The sequence below is a fragment of the Podarcis liolepis genome (assembly GCF_965112155.1).
Source record: "Podarcis liolepis genome assembly, chromosome: 2".
NCBI lineage: Eukaryota > Metazoa > Chordata > Lepidosauria > Squamata > Lacertidae > Podarcis > Podarcis liolepis.
Genome location: NC_139555.1, coordinates 68,186,794 through 68,206,340, shown reverse-complemented (window position 1 = coordinate 68,206,340; position 19,547 = coordinate 68,186,794). Strand labels below are relative to the sequence as shown.

Below are 19,547 nucleotides of genomic sequence, written 5' to 3'. Positions count from 1 at the left end.
TGTATTGTATTGTATTGTATTGTTGTGTAGATTGGGGCTGGCTCAGCCCATGAGGTATAAGCAATTGGCTGGGGGTTGGGGACAAAGCCCAAAGGGTACCAACCAAGCCTAGGTAAGAATGGGTTCTTGCTGCTAACAAAAAAAGTACTTGGGCCACTGGGAAATAATGCTTTCTGGCCTGCAAGGATAACTAGCATCTTTTTTGTGAGGGAGGCTTACTACACTTGCTCAGAGGAACATTATATCAGAAAGCAATCTGATGGCTGCATGCACTGTTTATGCAACTGATCCCTCCTGGTTCTCCTCCTCTTTCTGAGACTACCCGAGTTGTAACACCTTACCTTGTTGCCGCTGTTGCTTTTCTGCTTCAAGGAAGACGGGGTAGCAGAGTGCCAATGCGATGATTCCCTAGGAGCTGCGATCTTTAGAGGTTGCTGCTCTAGTGCGTGGTTGATAGTGAGCACTGTGCCTCTTATGGAAGTATAACAGTCTTGTGGCATCTTAGAAGACTAGGAAATTTATCGTGGTGTAAACTTTTGTGGGCCACAGTTCCTCGCCATATTACCAAAGTCCACCCCTGTCCCACCACCTTTCCTTTCTTTATTACAAAGTTGCACCGTGAATTTCCTTGCTCTGCTCTCCCTGGCCCTGGCCCCCGCCCCCACCTTGGGCACACCGTATCCCAAACGTGTTCCAGGCTCCGTCCCCAGTTGCCATGGCTCCATCCTAACACCTCCTCTTCAAGCTGCAAGTCCCGCTGCTGCCGCGTGCAGCTGATTCCGGCGACGGCAGCGCGGCTGCGCAAAGATGGCCTGTGGCTGGGGAGGGAGGCGCGGCGGCGCGCCTGGTCACGTGTCCGTAACCCGGGCCCGCGCTCCCGCCCTCGGCTTGCTGGAGGCCGGCGCGCGTGCGCGCTCTTCCCTCTCTCTTCTTTCCCAGCTCCGAATGTTGTGAATAAAATGCGCCGTTTGTTACACCCTGGCGGCGCGGGCGGTTCTTAAAGGGCCAGAGACCCTGGGGCCAGGGGCACCCTCTTCCTACCTCGCCCGGCTCAGCTGGGAGCTCAGGGAGGGTCGCCGCTCGCCCCGAGCGTAGAAGAAAACAAAAGAAGCGACCGGAAACAGCCGCGGCGGCGGGGGAGGGGGCGCGGGCCCAGAGCCCAGAGCAGGCGCCCACGAACAGACAAAAAAGAAGAGGGGTGTGTGTGATTTAGGTGCATTTGCACCCCGAGCAGCCAGCCGAGCAGGTAGGTCCCGGGGGCGGAGGGGTGTGATTGCATGCATTCAGCCGCAAGCTGGCGGTGCATGGGGTGGGAGGAGAGAAAGAGAAGAAGGGGGTGGTGGTCGTGCAGCTTGGACAGTTGAGCTGCAAAGCTTCGGAGGATCAAGCCCTCTTAAGCCACACTCAATAAATAAAAAGCCAGTCCGGGTGCTGCTCGGCAATTCCGGGGGGTGGGGAGGCATGGGTGGGCCAGTCTTGCAAACTGCGGCTTCCCTCCAACACCACACAGCCCGGGGCATTTCCTCGCCTTTGATGGTGTGTTGCACCTGCAGCGACGGGGGAGGGGGATGCAACTAAGGTCGTCCTCTCCCCTTCCTTGCAGAAGGTGAGCGGCACCTTCCTTGTTCCTCATAGCGAAATAGCCCTTAAGCCCGCTCACCCCCTCAAAGGCCCGGTTTCCTCTGTCTTTTTTCCTCCTGGCTAAGGAAGAGGCGATTGTGACTCCGAGGTAAGGGGTGCTGGCTTGCTGGGAGTTCAGCTGAGGCGGGGAGGAGGAGGGCAGCCTCTCCTGCTTCAGTGACACGTGCTGCTCCTTTCCGATGTTGTTGATGCCTTTGTCTGATAGCGGCGAGGAGGTTGGTTTCTTTCTGCGGGACTTGCGGGGGGGGGGCTCCTTCTTGGGATCTGCTACCAGGGGGTAGGATTGGGGCTTTGTGTGTGCTCCTCTTCCTCGCTCCTCTTGCTTGTCCTTCCCGTTGTTTTTCCGTTTTGGCTGGGGCAGGCCGGAGGACGAGGCTTCCTCCGCTCTCTTTGTTATTGCTTTTGTTTCGCACGGAGCACATGGCCTGTGATCTCGCTGCTCTTAAAGTTACAGATCCCCAACCTTGGCACAAACGGATCGATTCCCAATTGTTAGGTCCTCCAAGCGGGAGGGGAATTGTTCCCTTTGGGGTCTCGATACCAAGAATTACAAAGGCCAAAGCACATTAAAATGATTTTGGGTGGGTAAGTGGGTGTGTTTTTGCAAAAGGCAGAGCAAAGCAAGGGGTGGAGGGTACAGAGGAAAGAGGAAAATGTACAATACCCGCGGATTAAAATAAACTGCATTGCCTCGCCTGTGTTCTGTCCAGCGGTCTGGAGTAAGCCCAGTAATAGCAGTGCGGTAATTAAAGTGCTGAATGTGTTCTGAACAGGAGTTGGCAGCTGTCTGGGGAAATGACAATATTCCAAACGGGAAAACTGGCCCGTTTGTTCTGGATCCCCATTGTGTCTGATAATGATGATCCGGTGTCTGTGTTCTAAGAACAAGTTCCTGAAGGTGAAGTGGAGAATGAAAGTGAGCAGTGGTGCAAAAGAAGCAGGAACTATTAATTCTAGGCTTGCCTGAATACGCTTCCTAGTACTTTGAGGGCAGTAGTTAAAACTCGAACTGGCTTTCTGATGATGTTCCCGTTTATCTCATGTGCATAGTAAAGGGTTGGGTTTTCTCCTTTTCTTGTATTTTTCTTCTTAAGGAGTCCTGTCCCATGGCTTCCTTACTTGTGAGTGTTTAAAGGAGTATTGCTGCCACAGTCCCCGCTGGTGGTGTGTGCAATGATAGGGCAGTTTTGTTAGGCCTTATTTCAGAGTGTATTTGTTCCTTTCACAATTTTGCTTCTTAGATAAGAAGGGAGCTTAGGGACCTCTCTCAATTCCCACTCAGAATAGTGCCCCCAAAGCTTGTTGTGTCTGCTGTTGCCCGTGAGCACTGAAACGGCATTTCATGCTTATCCTCTCAACCACCCTGTGAAGTAGGTTATACGTAGAGAAAATGACTGGCCCAAGGTCGCCCATGAGCTTCACTGATAAGTGGGAATTTGAGACCAGCTCTCCTAGACCCTGGTCAATACACTATAACCACTGTAGCTCTTTCCACCCCCATCTGTTCTACAAAGAAAAGGAGTGTGTTGAAAGCAGAAGTGGGCATAGAAAACATACTCAGGAAGCAAAGACATTTTTGGCTAACTTTTGGAAGTAGATCAGATTAAAGTGGGAGGTTTCTGCAGGTGGCAGAAGCGAAGAGTCTTGGTTCATCATGGAAGAATCTGTTTACATTGTGATGTGAGACGGAAGGAGAGAGAGAGCTGAGAAGCCAAAGTTAGGACTTGGAGTTTTTTTGGAGGGGGAGCCAAACTAAGGAGGCCCAAATTCTGCCCAGCTCAAAGCTGTTTGTTAGAAGATATGATATAAATGTACAGGATTTTGCGTGCATCAACTTACATAATAACTATTTTAAATGCTCTTTTTTTTTTTTTTTTTGCTACTTTGAATTTTTGTTTTGTTAGGAGTAAGATGTAGGCTGGTGAAGCACAAGTGAAATGTGCCAGGGAGGCATTGAATTGTGCAAGGAATAGAGTGGCTGAATTCCTTTCATAAGTTGTTATTAACATCTGTTGAAAATTTATTGGCGTATCTAGAAGTGTATCTGCAATCATGAGGTCCAGTAACATTTTTTTAAACGACACATCATACAAAGCAGATTTTCTGTTCTGGGCATGAATAGCCATACCCTTAGGCATAGGGATATTATAAGTGTTCACTATTGGTGATATAAAAGCATGTGAGGACTGTGCTACATTCAGAGAGGTTACAGTGAAGGGAACTGGTTGTCTGGAGCTGGAGAACATCATTGCTAGATGAGTAGTAACATGGTGGAGAAAATGCACAATTAATGTGTTAGAAGAAAAGTATTTAATTTAAGTTAGCTTGGTCCCTTTGGAAGTATAGACAAAGCGAGGCAGAATCCTTAGTCATCTCGCTTCCAACTCAGGAAGCCTCCTGAAGTTTCTGTGCTCCACTCAATATTGTATATAGTTGCCCCATGACATTATTGCTGCTCAGTGTGTCGTTGAAAGAAGCCTCCTTATGCTAGTAGTGGATTCCAATCCCCAAAGCAGCTACAGGCAGCAATGTCTATAGAATTCCTGTTGTCAACCCTCACTTGCAGCAAAGAGAAAAACACTGGTTATCTGCTGCCATGGGACTGCAGGGCCTCACTACGTCTTTTTCTTGGGTTTTTTGTTGTTGTTGTTTTTTTCTAGTGGCAGATTTTCCCCAGCATTGAAACAGTTTTACTCCTTGTGTTTAGGGACTCATGTGGCGCTGTGGTCTAAAGCACTGAGCCTCCTGGGCTTGCTGATCGTAAGGTTAGCAGTTCGGATCTGCATGACGGGGTGAGCTCCTGTTGCTTTGTCCCAGCTCCTGCCAGCCTAGCAGTTCGAAAACATACCAGTGCAAGTAGATAAATAGGTACTGCTGCAGCAGGAAGGTAAATGGCGTTTCTGTGCACTCTGGCACTCGTCACCCAGAAGTGGTTTAGTCAAAGCTGTCTGCGGATAAACGCCAGCTCCCTCGACCTGAAAAGCAAAGGTGAGTGCCGCACCCCATAGTCAAATTTGAGTGGACTTAACTGTCCAGGGGTCCTTTACCTATTCCTTGTGAGTACTGAGAGATGTTTATAAAATTGAAGACTGATATTTGTTAAAAGACTTTGAGTGTGTCTGGGAGATGCACTTGATGGACAGCTTTTTGGTGGAAATAAAAGTGGCATGGCATGGTGGGCAACTTTTCCACCCTACAGAGTTCTCTAAGAATCCCTGTCATAAATAGCCTTTTTTCCTGCTGTCTCCTCACCTGTACATTAGAACTGGAAGGAAGTTTCTGTTTTTTCTCTGTTGTGCTATTTGCAGTTACGGTTGAGTATGACAATGTCTCATCCTGTTACCCTTTCCTCTGATACTAAATGGAGTTGCCGTTTGATGTATTAAACTGGATAATCCAATAACATTTGCGTGGAATGTATTATTTGGACAATTGATTCTATTTGTTTTGAAGTCAGGGAAATTTGGCTTTCCAGGCTCTAGAATTTTAGTTCTTGATTTGCATTAAACAAAGTCTTCATGTCATTCAAGCAAAAATGCAGGCAGCAGTTTCATCATGGGTTGATAATAGTATTTTTGTTAAAATGGGCATTTTTTTCTGAGCCACAATAGCCTGTCTGGATAGTGACCGATATAAACTAAGCTTGCAAATAGCCACTTGCTTGCTTGCCTGTGGAAAGTAAGAGCCTCTTAGGTAGGAAGGTTTTTGCAAAATCAAAGATAATTGGTTGTTTTTTGTTTCAGGATGTTGATAGATTGCAAATGCTGTCTGGAAACTCAGACTATAAAAAATAACCATTGTTGACTTATTTATAAGATTGCTGTACATGCAACCTCGCTTTTGCACATGGAATCAAATATGAACATGGAAGAAATGAATATTTTGATTACATGGAAGACAAATGTGTGTTTGGATGTTTGCAAACCGATATGTTGAGGCTGTAAATGCAATTTGTAGAGCCAGTGATATGGTGTAAAAACGTTCTAGAACATTTTCCAGTGCTTAATATAGTGGTACCTCGGGTTAAGTACTTAATTCGTTCCGGAGGTCTTAACCTGAAACTGTTCTTAACCTGAAGCGCCACTTTAGCTAATGGGGCCTCCTGCTGCCGCTGCGCCACCGCTGCACGATTTCTGTTCTCATCCTGAAGCAAAGTTCTTAACCCGAGGTACTACAGTGGTACCTCAGGTTACATGTGCTTCAGGTTACATATGCTTCAGGTTACAGACTCCGCTATCCCAGAAATAGTACCTCGGGTTAAGAACTTTGCTTCAGGATGAGAACAGAAATCGTGCTCTGGCGGCGCAGCAGGAGGCCCCATTAGCTAAAGGGGTGCTTCAGGTTAAGAGCAGTTTCAGGTTAATAACAGACCTGCAGAACAAATTAAGTACTTAACCTGAGGTATCACTGTATTTCTGGGTTAGTGGAGTCTGTAACCTGAAGCGTCTGTAACCTGAAGCATATGTAACTTGCGGTACCACTAAATTTTTGCAGAAAATCTTCCATTTAATAAGTTCATTCATAAGCATGAATGGATGTGAGTTGCAAATAAATGTTAGACAAGCACGGCAATTCCAATTTGCTAAATGCGGGTATAATAAGCATGTTTACCTTAGAACACAAACTGAAAACTACCCTGAGTAAATTATCCTAATTTCCCAATTCAAAGTTTTCTGGAAAGCACACACAGCACCGTAGAGCTGACCCCAGGTTATTGTATTGCACCACTGAAGCAAGTGGAACTGGAGGCCTCAGAAGTGTAAGGCAGAAAATGCAGGGTGTGTGTGATATGTTTCACTTTCAAGAGAGATGCATGAAGCACATCAGATGCATTTTCAAAGGGCCTCCTTTTAAATTTTGAATGGTTTCAACTGGCTTCTCCCAAGCAACAGCAGAAGTTTCTCTTCTGTAAAAATTGCTTTCCGTTCTAGATGTCCAAGCCTGTAATTTAAGACAGAGTGAGAAATAGTGATTGAATCTGGGAAAACTGGAATGAGGAATAAAAGGTGCAAACAGTTACAAGCAAAGGCAAATAATAGACAGGGGCAGTTAACAAAGAGATCCATTCTGCACCATTTTTGGTGTCCATGTTAGTCCTGAAATAATGTGATGATCAATCCTACCTCAGATGTACTGGGCTAAGGAAGTTGGTATTTGCTTTCTACTATGGCTTTTGCACTTAAAGCAATGTGGGAACAGTTGTTTCAATCAGCAAAAGAGCATTTTCAGGCCATTTTCTCCCCCACCATCCACCCCACAAAATGCAAAAATGTCTAAGACCATCTCTGAATTCTGTGAAATGACTCAGTTGTGGGTGTATCTGAGCTCAGAAGAGGAAAATAACTATCAAGCGGAGTTAACCAGCTATTAGAATTGAATGTCGCAGACCCTAGTGGGATATTTCACTTTACAGTACAGCACTTCATACCACAGATTGGCATTGTTGGGGCTGAAGTCACAGAGGCGGTGTTAGAAACTGGGATAGAAAAGCTAGAATGACTCCTGGGACCTGGGTTGTGGGTGCCAAAACAGAATGTCTAGTCACCACTGGGGGGGGGGTGGTGTCAGCAACACTTTTTATTTATTGTTTTGATAAGCTTGAGTAAATACGCAATACACATAAGTGGCACATTGTTAATATCACATTTTTAGCAGAAATTGTTAATACATGTTTAATTTGGTATTTACAATAAAAATATTGGTACCATACTTCAGTTTTAAAAACACTCTACTCTTTATTGTTAAACTCCTTAACATATTGTCTATCCTTAACATATACTTTGAGGCGTCAAAGCAAATACGTTTCAGTAATCCTTGAGTATCAGCCAGGCGCAAAATGCACTTGGCTCCCTGCTAATTTTGAACCCTGCACAGAGGGGAAATAATTCAGTTCTCTGTTGCCATGAGCCTCATGGACCATAGTAGGGAGATGCAAATTGTGATCCTATAGCAGGGGTAGGCAACCTAAGGCCCAGGGGCCGGATGCGGCCCAATCACCTTCTCAATCCAGCCCGCGGATGGTCCGGGAATCAGCATGTTATTACATGAGTAGAATGTGTCCTTTTATTTAAAATGCATCTCTGGGTTATTTGTGGGGCATAGTTCATTCATTTTTATTTTATTTTTCAAAATATAGTCCGGCCCACCACATGGTCTGAGGGACGGTGGACCAGCCCACGGCTGAAAAAGGTTGCTGACCCCTGTCCTATAGCACTTATTTGGGAGTAAGTCCAATGTAACTCGGGTGGACTTGGTGCTGAATAGACGGGAGAAGGGTTGGAGCTCAATGGTACAACATCTGCTTCCCATGTAGAAGGTAGAGAACCCTGCCTGAAACATTGGAAGACTGTTAAACCTTTTAGTCCAAGGGATGCACAATCTTCTGAGGGCCACATTCCAGTGTTGGATGGAGCTAGAGACAAAACTGGGCAGAGTATTGGATGTAAATTATTATTATTATTATTATTATTACTATTATTATTATTATTATTATTATTATTATTATTATTATTATTATTATTATATTTAATAATAACATATTATTAATAATAACCTGCCCTTCAGCCTAAGGTCCCAGGGCAGTTCACAGCATTAAAACACAATATTAAAAAAATATTTTTAAACCATAAATAAGGTGGGCCCTAGAAATCCATGCCTGAAGTGTGAAAAGTCAGAGTAAAAACCATGCATCTTCAGCATTCACAGGAAGCTGTATGATGAAGGTGCCAAATGCACCTTTGTACAGTAGGCTAGCTTCTGAACACATTCACACTCCCTCCTTGTCTCCCATCTAGTCAAGCAAGTGTCATCATCAAAATTCCAGGACTTCAACCAAGCAGAAACACGCAGGGTACGGAGTAGGTCCTGTGAGGCATGTGGCCCGGACCATGTAGAGAGGCCTACAGAACTGCATTTGGCCCCTCAGGCCTGAGGTTCCTCCTCCGTGGTGTGGACCATACTGAAATTGATGGACCAAAGGTCTGACTTGGTACAGGACAGCCTCATATATACAGGATTGTCCAGCACAAGCCAGGAATGGAAATGAGGCATTTTTGTTCAATTTATTTAAATAATTTTGAAGAGACCTTTTCAACTCATGTTCCCAAAGTGGTGTACAATATACATTTTAAGTATTTTCTCTGCAAATACATTACATATATTGTATACAAATATAATGTACAAAGATGTATTGAATATAGATATGCCCTCACTGTTGTATTTTAGTAGACTGCCCAAAAAATTAATTGTTTCAGTAAGCCTGCCCAGACATGTAACTTTATTATGCATGCTTTAAAAAAAAAAAAATCTGTGACTTTTACCTGCATTTTAAAATAAACATTTAATGTTATTTTATGTAAACCGCTTGGATATTTTTTTTGATGAAGCATTCTGTATATCTTACTTAAATGAATAAAACCAACTGATAAAACTATTAAATTGCCGATTGAAAAGAAACCAGAAATGATACAAAAACTAAAAGAAACGCAGTGCAGCAAGAACAAGGTTAATTCTCTGAGGGAATTGTTTTTGGTTGGGTGTTGAATGCATTTCTAACTTGTAAGTCATCTTGAAATTAATTTTTATTGTGATGGAGAGTGCAGAAAAATACCTTGTTTCCATACAAAGTAGTATTCGTCTATATGACCCATTGGGTGATCCCAAATTTTGGGAAGGCAAAAAGTAAGAAGAGGCACTCCCTGTGGTAACCAGGACCCAAACCATTTGGGGCTTTGGAGGCAAAACCAGTGCCTTGAATTGCATCTAGAAACAAGGTAGTAGTGTGGTTGCTTCAAAAGAAGTGTAATTCTGATTACTTTTAGACAATAATTGGTCACTGGCATTATTAGCCTGAGGTATGAAAAGGTCTTTTGCTCAAGCATAAACCCTCTACAGGTAAACCAGGAAACCTCTATTTAAACAGAGAGTGACATTCAACTAAGCAGTGGGACTCCCCCCCCCCAAAGAAAAATCAGATCTCAAAGACCGGGGAAACCACCATAACAGGTTTAGGGGTCACAGGAAGGAAGAGAAGGGGGAAGAATCCCACTGTGAGTGGTCTTCATTCCCTTTATATATACCCCACTTAGCCCTATGTTGAATTCCACTGATAGTTTTTTTGTTTCACCCAGACTGGTAAACTGGTTGCCAGCTTCAGAAGAAGCTAAGATATTAAGGCACCTTCAAATCATGTTTTAATATCCTGGCTTATTTCTTAGTGAACAACCATCATTTCCCAATTTGGAGGAAAGAAGAAAGCATGGTTGATTGAAGACTTCTGCTTGGTTTGCTCATGTGGCAAAGTGTATGCGTTGGCAAAAGGCGCAGTTGTATCTTGGCTTATTATCTGAACATGGCCAACATGTGCCTCAGTTTCCATTCCAAAAAGCTGGTCTGGAAAGGTACCGTGGTTGATTGGATCCAAAGCCGGAAAATTTGCAGGGTTGTATGAAAACTTTAAGTTGATGCTCAAGTTTTCAACGTAATGTGGAATTTGCCCTGCAAGTATGAAAAGGGCACATAACTGCTGCTGTTGCTGCTCCCATGATTTTTCTACAACCGTTTGTGAGCTGCACATGGCCATGCATGTTGCAGCTGCTGCACTTCCTATCTCTGCCCCAACATTGGAGCTGTTTACCTTTGACAGTACAGTGTGATGACTAACTGTATTGTGGTGTTGCAAGGGCATTTATGTGTAGTTCTCTTCACTTTGCAGCTCCCTTGTTAAGAGCAGGATTGTGATCTCAGGGTTGGTTGGTTTGTTTTTAGCAAATAAATATTTCTTTCTCTGATTGGTCATCCCTGTGTTTGTTGACTGCTGTCCTGCTGTCCTAGAGACAGCACAGGTCTGTGTAGGATGCCCCCCCCCCAAAGCATGTTCTTATTCAATAAGTCCAGAAGACAACAGGTGGCTGCAGACAGATGGCTAGGACAACGCTGATCAGCAAGACAGGCCATCATCTCCATATGCTGCTTGTCTTGCTTGTGTGTTCCAGCTGAACCAGAAGGTCTAGGTTGGATAACTGGGCGAACTTTTATAGCCTCTGTCTTTCAGACAAGTGGTCATTTTAAATCCTTTCCCCCAAATCTATTATAACTGCATTGGCGGCCTCCTTGAGTTTAGTGTGTTGTTACAGAGTATTCATGTGGGACCTTTAACATCACAAACTCTCAGCTATAATACTGTAATCTGTTCCAGGCAGGTACTGAAAAGGTTGGTACCTTTGTTTTTCCACTGGCATGTATGAGATGTTGGCCTGAGCTTGCTGCAACACTTGAGTATTGTCCTGTTTTTGTAATGCAGTGCAGACATAGCAGTTGGTACGAGATAGCTGTCCTAAGCATTAGGGGTATGAAAAAAATGATCCACAAGAGGTGGGCGTTAAGAGGGGCATTCCAAGCTTTCTGCTGCCTGTTAGAGACCCTGTCCCCAGTTGCCAGCAGCAGAATAATTATTATAGAAGAGCACCTTCCTCTGAATACTAGTTGCAGGTGAGGAGAGCACTGTTGCACAGTCTTTGCTTGAGGACTTCCATAGACATCTGGTTGGCCACTCGGAGAACGGAATGTTGGACTAGATGGGTGTTTGACCTCATCCAAAAGGGATCGTCTTATGTTCTTAACCAACAGAGGTAAGATTGGGGTCTAATTGATCAGTAATAGAATAACAGATCCATAGTTTTACGAAGTTGGGGCACCTGAGTCAGAGGTAGGGGTGTGTGTGTATGTGTGTGTGTGTGTATTGAAACAAAATAAAATAAATAAAATAATCCTTCCAGTAGCACCTTAGAGACCAACTAAGTTAGTTATTAATATGAGCTTTCGTGTGCATGCACACTTCTTCAGTTATGTAGAATAAGTAGATTGTAGAGGGTTCTTAATTCTAAGACCCTTAGGTATAATGTTCAGGTTCTTGCATTTAGTCAGAAAGAAGATGTCAGTCTGTACCTGTGCAAGTTTCTTAGTGAGGTTGATGGACTTCCATTTCATGCGGCTCAATGTGGTACTTTCCATAGTTCTAGTTACAGGTAGGTAGCTGTGTTGGTCTGCCATAGTCAAAACAAAACAAAATAAAATAATAAATATTTCCAGTAGCACCTTAGAGACCAACTAAGTTAGTTATTGGTATGAGTTTTCGTGTGCATGGACACTTCTTCAGAAGTGTGTGTAAAAGAATGCCTGCCCTGGTTGCCATTTCTCTATGTGTGTGTTGTAGTGGGGGCTGCAAATATAACTTGGCTTTGAGAGACCAGTAGTGTTATGAGGGGAGCTCCTTTAGGGAACTCTTCATATCCTGCAGAAGGTAGTGAGCAATGGACATGGATGTTCATATGTGGGAGAAATGGGAGAGAGAGGTGGAAATTCATGGATGTTTTTATGGTAGAGGTGGGGAGCCTCAGGCCGGGGGGGGGGGCAGGTGCAGCCTCCAAGCCTTTCTCTTTGGCCCTTGAGAGACTCCCAAGGCCTCACCCTCTCCTCTGCCCGATTCTGCACTCTCCTTGAGGGCTTTTGCCTGGCTGGAATGTGTTCCTGAGCAGCTGTGATGAGGCCACTTGCTTGCCTGGATGGAAGATGAAGAGGTGTGGTGTAGACTTTTGCGTGGCTGGATGTGCACAGAAGTTAATAGCTGTCTCCATTGCTCTGCTTGCTTTTGCCTTTGTTTCCCACGCCACAAACATTCTGGGCCCCCAGAAGGTCACAAACAAAGGAATGCAACCTTATGTCTGAAAAAGGTTCCCAGACCCTGTTCTCTGGTGAAATGTCATATATTTATTTTTCTGAATTTATACACCATGCTTCCTACACTGTAATAACCCCATTTGCTTGTGGAAGGGTGTAGCTTGGCATGTTGTGACTGATTTCAGCAGCAGTCTAACTACAGTGGGTAGAGGACCTGTGGTGCCAGAAACCTTCAAAACTAATCATGCATGATCCAGGAAGCTATATTGTAGTGTACAAGAGATATCCAGAAGGAGGGTTTAAGGAGCTATTTGCTTGCAGGATGGGTTGAAGTGGGTGTCTCTGCTGAGCCAACTGTCTCCTGCATTCCTGTTTTTTCCTTCAACAAATGTCAAGGAGAGGTCCTTCTCTCTGAAGCTAGATGGGCAGTAGCACCTTCAGCTTATTCTAAGGAACAAGTGTTCTTCTTGAGACTTGCCATCCTCCTGACTGCTGGGTTGGCCAATACGCTACCCTCCATATGTTGTTGGATTCCAGCTCCCATCATCCTTGACACAATCACGTTGGTTGGGACTGGTGGGAGCTGCAGTCCAACAACAACTGGTAGGCAATTGTTGACTCTCTCTTTTTTCCAGAGAGGATGATGATTTCTGTTCCTATCCCTTGAAGAAGGCTTTGAAAATCATTCTTGAGTGAGATCTGTGAGTAGCTCTGTCCCCTGTGGTGTGAGCCTCTGGGGGTGAATCATGCTTCTCATGTGGGCATTGTTGTTGGGGCAGATGGTGATGCTCACATAGCCTTGCATAATTAGTGAGATGTATGTATGATTAATATATAGGGATGCTATGCTAAAGGCTGTTGGCATGAGATTTTTCAACAAGATGCAGATGATCCTCGTTGTTTGAGAGAGGTGGGGGCTGTCTCTTCCTTATAATATGTGCAGATTGCTTTTTTAAATCTATAAATCAAGTGCTCTGTAACACATAGGAGGTTTATGCCATTCCACTTTTTACAGATGTAAAATAAAGGAAGCAGAATTATTCTTGTGATTATTATTTTTGTTATTTTGGGGCAGTGTCTTTGTCTTAATCCATATATTGCTAACATGGTGCCCTCCAATGTTGTGCATCCATCATCCCTGACCATTGGCTATGTTGGCTGGGGATGCTTGGAGTTTTAGTCCAGCAACATCTGGGTGGCACAACTTTGGCTGCCCTTGCTTTATGCCAGCACTTATGCACTAGGACATACTTCCTCTTGTGCACCCTCAAATCCCTGTGTTGGGGGGGGATCAAGTTAGATATTTAATGTCCTCTTCTTCTGGTGCAAATGTTCCGCTCGGCAGTTTACAACATTTGAAATTGCTGTTTAATAAAAGCAATATTAAAAAAGAATAAATCAAGGAGACGGGAACAGCCGTTGCATTATCTGCCACACACAACAAAGACCTGGCAGAGCAAAACTGTCTTACGTAACTGAGGAAAAACAGCAAGGGAACTAATGGGAACCAAGTTTGATTGGCTTAGCTTAGATCCATCCCTGTGCAGAACATTTGTGTCTCTCAAATACACCAATACACGTTCATCTGTCCTTCTGAAATGATTGCTTGGGATTACCCTCACACCATTTGCATGCCATGCTCAGGCTACTTTCAGTACTTCTGTTGCATTACATGCTATCTGCTCCTTATTATGGCTTTTTAAAATTCATCATTTCCTTTTTATATTACTAAATAGCAACATTAAGAAGTTATTTTAAGGGGGGGAGCAAGGGAGTGGGCCATCCATGCTTCACAGGGCAAAGTGTTTGTTCCATAATCTTAAGTGCAGCTACAAAGAGGGCCTCTCCTCTCATCCCTGTGTCCAGCCTAGGTGGGACACAGAAAAGGGAACGGGCAGAATGATATGGAAAGAGGAGTTCCTAAGATCTAAGCATTTAGAGCTTTAAAGGTAATCACCAACACTTTGAATTATGCCTAGAAGCGTATTGCTAAGGAGTGCAGCCGTGTAAATGATGCCATGGACATAGAACAGGATAGCTCATAGAATCACAGCATTGGAAGGGACCTCGAGGATCATTTGGTCCAACCTCCGGCAATGCAAGAATATGCAGCTGTCCCTTTTGGGAATCAAACCTGCAACCTTGGCATTGTCAGCACCACACCCAAACCAACTGAGCTACCTGAGCACCCACTGACATCCTTGCAGGTGCATTCTGGACCAGCTGGGGTTTCCAGAGACTTTTTAAAGGTAGCCCCATGTAGGATGTGTTGCGGTAATCCAACCTGAATCTAATGAAGGCATGTGAAGACTTACATTAAAATATGCAGACATTTTAAGTGAATTTTCTCTGAACTTAGTTAAGTGTGTGATATATGATGTCTCCCATTGCACACTGCTTAGAAGCTACTGCATTAACTAGTATATATGAATTATTTTAATAAATAATCTCTTTCTGTGGCCAGGTCTTCCCTCAGCAGTGGGCATGGCTGGCACACCAACCTCAGCTGGCTATAGGTACTCTTCGCCACCTGATCAGCTAGGCAGAAAGCAGAGCCCAGGAGTATGGGGCCATAGTTTGGTGGTAGAGCCCATGCTTTGCATGGAATATCCGTGGGTGTTCGGTCCCTGGCACCTCTAGTTAAAACGATCAGGTAACTAGTGATGGGAGACACCTACCTCTGCTTGGAGACCTTAGAAAACCATGGCCAGTTAGAGTAGACCATATTGGAGTCAATGGATAAACAGCCTGGACTTTTTGTAAGACAGTTCAGATTTTGCATGTAGAAAGAAAGTGGGGATGGCCTTCAGTCATGGAATGCCTGCTGGAGAATGTGGTCAAGGCACTTTGCTGCCAACATATCATAATAGTGGCCGAACTGAAGGTCCACACACAACCTCAAGTATGTGACAGATTTGTTATTCAGTCTACAGCATTGCACTGTAAATCTTGCCTATACGACCTCATTTATCTTTTATAAACACTTCCTGTGATGCTCCCTTCAGAATCATGGACTGAAGAGTGGCAATATTATGATGTTGTTGTTGCTGCTGCTGCTGCTGCTGCTGCTATTAGTTTGTTAAATTTCTTAAGATGTCCTTCGCAAGAAGATCCCAGCACAGGTTACAGCACATAAAAATACAATACACTTCAATCAGAAATTAATAATAATAATAATAATTAATAAACCATGCATAACCCCAAAACAATAATTCCACAAAACACGTCTCAGGGAGAGACACCGCAGACAATTCATTATAAAATCAATTCATCAGTTCATTAAAGAAGCAGGAAGATTCTAGCATCAACACTGGTAAGAGTTCCATAAGAAGAAAATAAAGAAAATAGCTTTACCACTGCATGTGTTGTGGTCTGAAAAGCAATTTGCAGCTAACTGATTTAGATGGGTGAGGTGGGGAATCTATGACCTCAGGGCCACAGTTTTTTTCACCGGGGTTTTTATTAATATATAGCACAGACAAACTCAAATACAGAAATTCAAAACAAGTGGTACAAGTTAATGAACATTAATATATTTCTACTTCCCTTTGCCATCTAAACAAAACCAGAGCATTTGTATCTAGTGGGAGTCCATATGGTATATTGAAAACAGGAACTAGCGCACTAAACTCTTTTGTAGCCTCATGTGCCTTTCCCCTTGGCCTAACTCAGTGTGACTGGCAAGGAGGGGGAAAGGGTGCCCCACTCACTTGAACCTTACCCACTAACGGCAGATGAGCCCCTTGAGAGAATAATGCCCTCAACAGGGAAAGATTTTCCACCAGTGGGCATATTCTGAAAGCTGCAAGACCAGGGTTAAAGAAGTTGGACCATAAACTTAGTCACTGCCAAGGTCAATTTAGGATTACAGTGTTTGGGAGACATTTTTGAACAAAAAGAGCCAGGGGGGAAATACAAATACACAATTCACACAAATTCACATGCACTTTGGGAGCCTGCAATGTGCCCAGCCAACACTCACTTAGCATTAGTTTATTAAACAATAAACCCAGTGTTTAACAAGTTGTCGGTATTTATCACTGAACAGGGCTGGCCCTCTCTTCTGTCTCCCCTCACCCTCCATCCATGCAGTAGGCAGTACAGTGGTGCCCCGCAAGACGAATGCCTTGCAAGACGGAAAACTCGCTAGACGAAAGGGTTTTGCGGTTTTTGAGCTGCTTCGCAAGACGATTTTCCCTATGGGCTTGCTTCGCAAGACAAAAACGTCTTGCAAGTTTGTTTCCTTTTTCTTAACACCGTTAATACAGTTGCAACTTGACTTCGAGGAGCAACTCATAGAACGTGGTGTGGTGGCCTTTTTTGAGGTTTTTGGTGATTTTTAAAGCTTTCCCAAAACTTTTCTGACACCGTGCTTCGCAAGACGAAAAATTCGCTAGACGAAAAAACTCGCGGAACGAATTAATTTCGTCTTGCGAAGCACCGCTGTAGGAGTTTTTCTGGCCAAGAAAATGGGTTAATAGTGAAGAAACATTAAGAAAATGATGAGGACCTCTCCCCCCCCCCTTTTAATTAGAAAATTTTATTTACAAACACATAGACACTACCATCCTAGGTTACAAACATTAAAATACCCTTGTGACTTCCCTCCACCATCCTTCACCCTCCTATGAAGGTTGTTTTTGCTAGGCAAATAAAAACTGTGGCCATGTGAAGCCATGACCAAGGACACTTGAGAAGTGTTTTCATTTTCGTCTGACTCTTAGGTGTGTGTTTGCAAATAAAGTTGATTAGCAAGCATCATAGGGAGATGATCAGCAGGGGGTTTGGGGCTGCAGACCCATTGGAAGAGCTTGCTTTTTATAACATCCATCTGCTTGGTAAACTTTGGGCGTGGAGGTTTCTATGGCAATCAGGGCTGGGAGGAAAGTACAGTTCAGTGTGTGCATATATATGTATGTATATATTCAGCAAATGAGTGTGGTGACCCCCGGTATGGGCACGGAGCTCTGAATTTCGGGACCTGGCTGGGGCCATGCCTGCACTCATTAAGGAGATGATGAGGTTGCTGAGCTCAAATTGCCGAAGATTAGGGGACACTGGAAGATTGAGGGCACTGACAGCAGCACTGAAAGATTGAGGGCACCGACTTGCTCCATATGCTGATCAGAAATGACTCTGAGGGATGCAGTGGCACTACGTTGCTCAGCTGGGAGAAGGTCTGTGAAGATGTGGCAGGCTTGTGGGAGTGGGGGGACAAGGCTTTTTACCTTTTGTTCCCTGTGGAAGTATGGGATCAGAACGACTGCACCCATGCTGTAGAGTCAAATCAAACTAGATTTTTTTTTCTGATAAGACTACTATAACCTGCCTTCCTGGTTAATATGGCGGCTACATTCAGTGTTAGGGGAACAGTCCAGTCCACTGCCTCCACAATGCTGGGAGCCGGTGTCTGCCATCAATCACTTTGCCATACGTTTTTCTTCACCTTGCCTACCTTGTAGCTGGGTTTGAGTCTATATATGTGTGTGTGTATTTGGCAAAGGGACTTTCTCCTGAAGCTTAGACTAGGGTAACCCTGTTGCTGTTTTTCACATTGCTGCCCTGTGTGACTTCCTAATCCTAGTGTTTTGTTGATGCTTATTTTAATTGCATCCTGTCTCTCCAAGGAGCTTCAGGCAGCATGTATGGTTCTTCCCTTTTATCTTTGCAAACAACCTTGTGAGGAAGGTTAGGTTGAGAGATTGTGGCTGGTTTAAGGACACCCAGTGAGAGGAAGGGGAGGCGGACTTGGATCTCCCCAGTCCTTGTCCAAAACTCTGTGACCACTGTGCCACTTTAGCTCACTTCTCAGGCCTGTTTGCAGTTGTATGGGTTCAGTCAGTGTCATCTGTGGGGGGTTTTCTGGCAAATTTCGTCCTCCCCATGCCTTTGGGGTACTGTTGACCCCTGCTACCATTTGTGGTGCTGTTAAGGGAAGGGAGTGATTTGTCTATTACATGAAAATAGACAACATATTGAGCAATATCCAACTAAATAGATCTGCTAGTGCAGGCATAGGCAAACTCGGCCCTCCAGATGCTTTGGGACTACAACTCCCATCATCCCTGACCCCTGGTCCTGTTAGCTAGGGATGATGGGAGTTGTAGCCCCAAAACATCTGGAGGGCCGGGTTTTCCCATGCCTGCACTCGTGCAAGGATTCCCACATGTGCAACAGAACTTCTCCCACCCCTGTGCCCTCTCCAAATCTATCGCAGGGTTAGTGGAAGCCCCATAACATATTTAGGGAAACGTGTAGAGAAGAGAGGGAGACTTTCCATGGCACAAGTGGAAATACTTGGGCTAGCACATCTACTTACTTAGATGTTGCCCACAGTCTTTTCATCTGTTATTTCCCCCACAAAATGGACAGGATAGGTTCTGAGTTAAATATCAAAAACATTGAACATCAGTTTTGAGTTTACTTTTATTCCTAGAGTGAGTGTTTGGGGGTTGTTGTTTCTTGTTTTTGTTTTTTTGCCTTCTCAGTCATTCCAGTTAGGGGTAGAATTGCTCCCCAAAGCCATACAAATTAAAGCATAGATTGCTCCCTAAATTAAGGAGTGCGTGTCCTGCAACACCCACATTTAAGGAATACCTGGAATAAGGAGTTGTGGGAGACTAACTGACTTCCACACACCCCATACTTTTGGAGTGTGTCCCTACCTGATGGCACAGAATGAAATTGTACCAGGCTGTTAGTAATGTGACCCTAAAACCTGATACTGCTCAAAATTCCTTCGGCAGCATTCTAGTAGAATTTTATTTTATTATTTTTAGTGGTCTTCAAAGGCAGCCCCGCGTAAAAGTGTGTGCCAGCAATCCAATATTAATGGGTACTGCTAGTGTATGCTTAACTTTGGACAGGTCTGGCATCTGCTGAAGTGGAGCAGAATCACTTATGGCCAGAGCCACTATATGGACCATCCAGGATCGAAGCTGAGGCCTGGAGCACTCTCAAACAGTGAAGCTGATTTTTAAAGGGGAGTTCAGCCCTGTCCAGGACCACTAGGCTTCCTTGTCCCGGCTGTGTTTCACCTTGTTTGCCCACATCCAGCCTGCCAGTGGCTTCTGCAAAACAGGCTTGGTTCCCCGCTGTCCATAGTTCTGGCTGCTCATGGTGTGTTCCATGGGAATGAATAAAATAACAAGGATACTGTAAGGGAACAGAACTCTGCCCAGCGACATTTCTTTCTCTGAAGAGACTTGGGGCTGCTCACACAGCCCGTG

At 44.3% G+C, this 19,547-nt stretch overlaps 1 protein-coding gene across 6 annotated transcripts in view; it reads left to right on the top strand.

Annotated features, from left to right (window-relative positions):
- RNF44 (ring finger protein 44) overlaps positions 1-19,547 on the top strand; it is a 62,125-nt gene that overhangs the window by 20,547 nt on the left and 22,031 nt on the right. Inside the window, exon 1 of one of the 6 annotated variants that reach the window (XM_083488460.1) lies at positions 885-1,246. The exons of 4 other annotated variants lie outside the window; for them this stretch is intronic. The gene's annotated coding sequence lies outside the window, so the exon portion shown is untranslated. Of the gene's footprint in view, positions 1-884; positions 1,247-1,603; positions 1,730-19,547 lie in introns of those variants that run through there. One more of the 6 variants, XM_083488461.1, reaches the window with a different exon arrangement.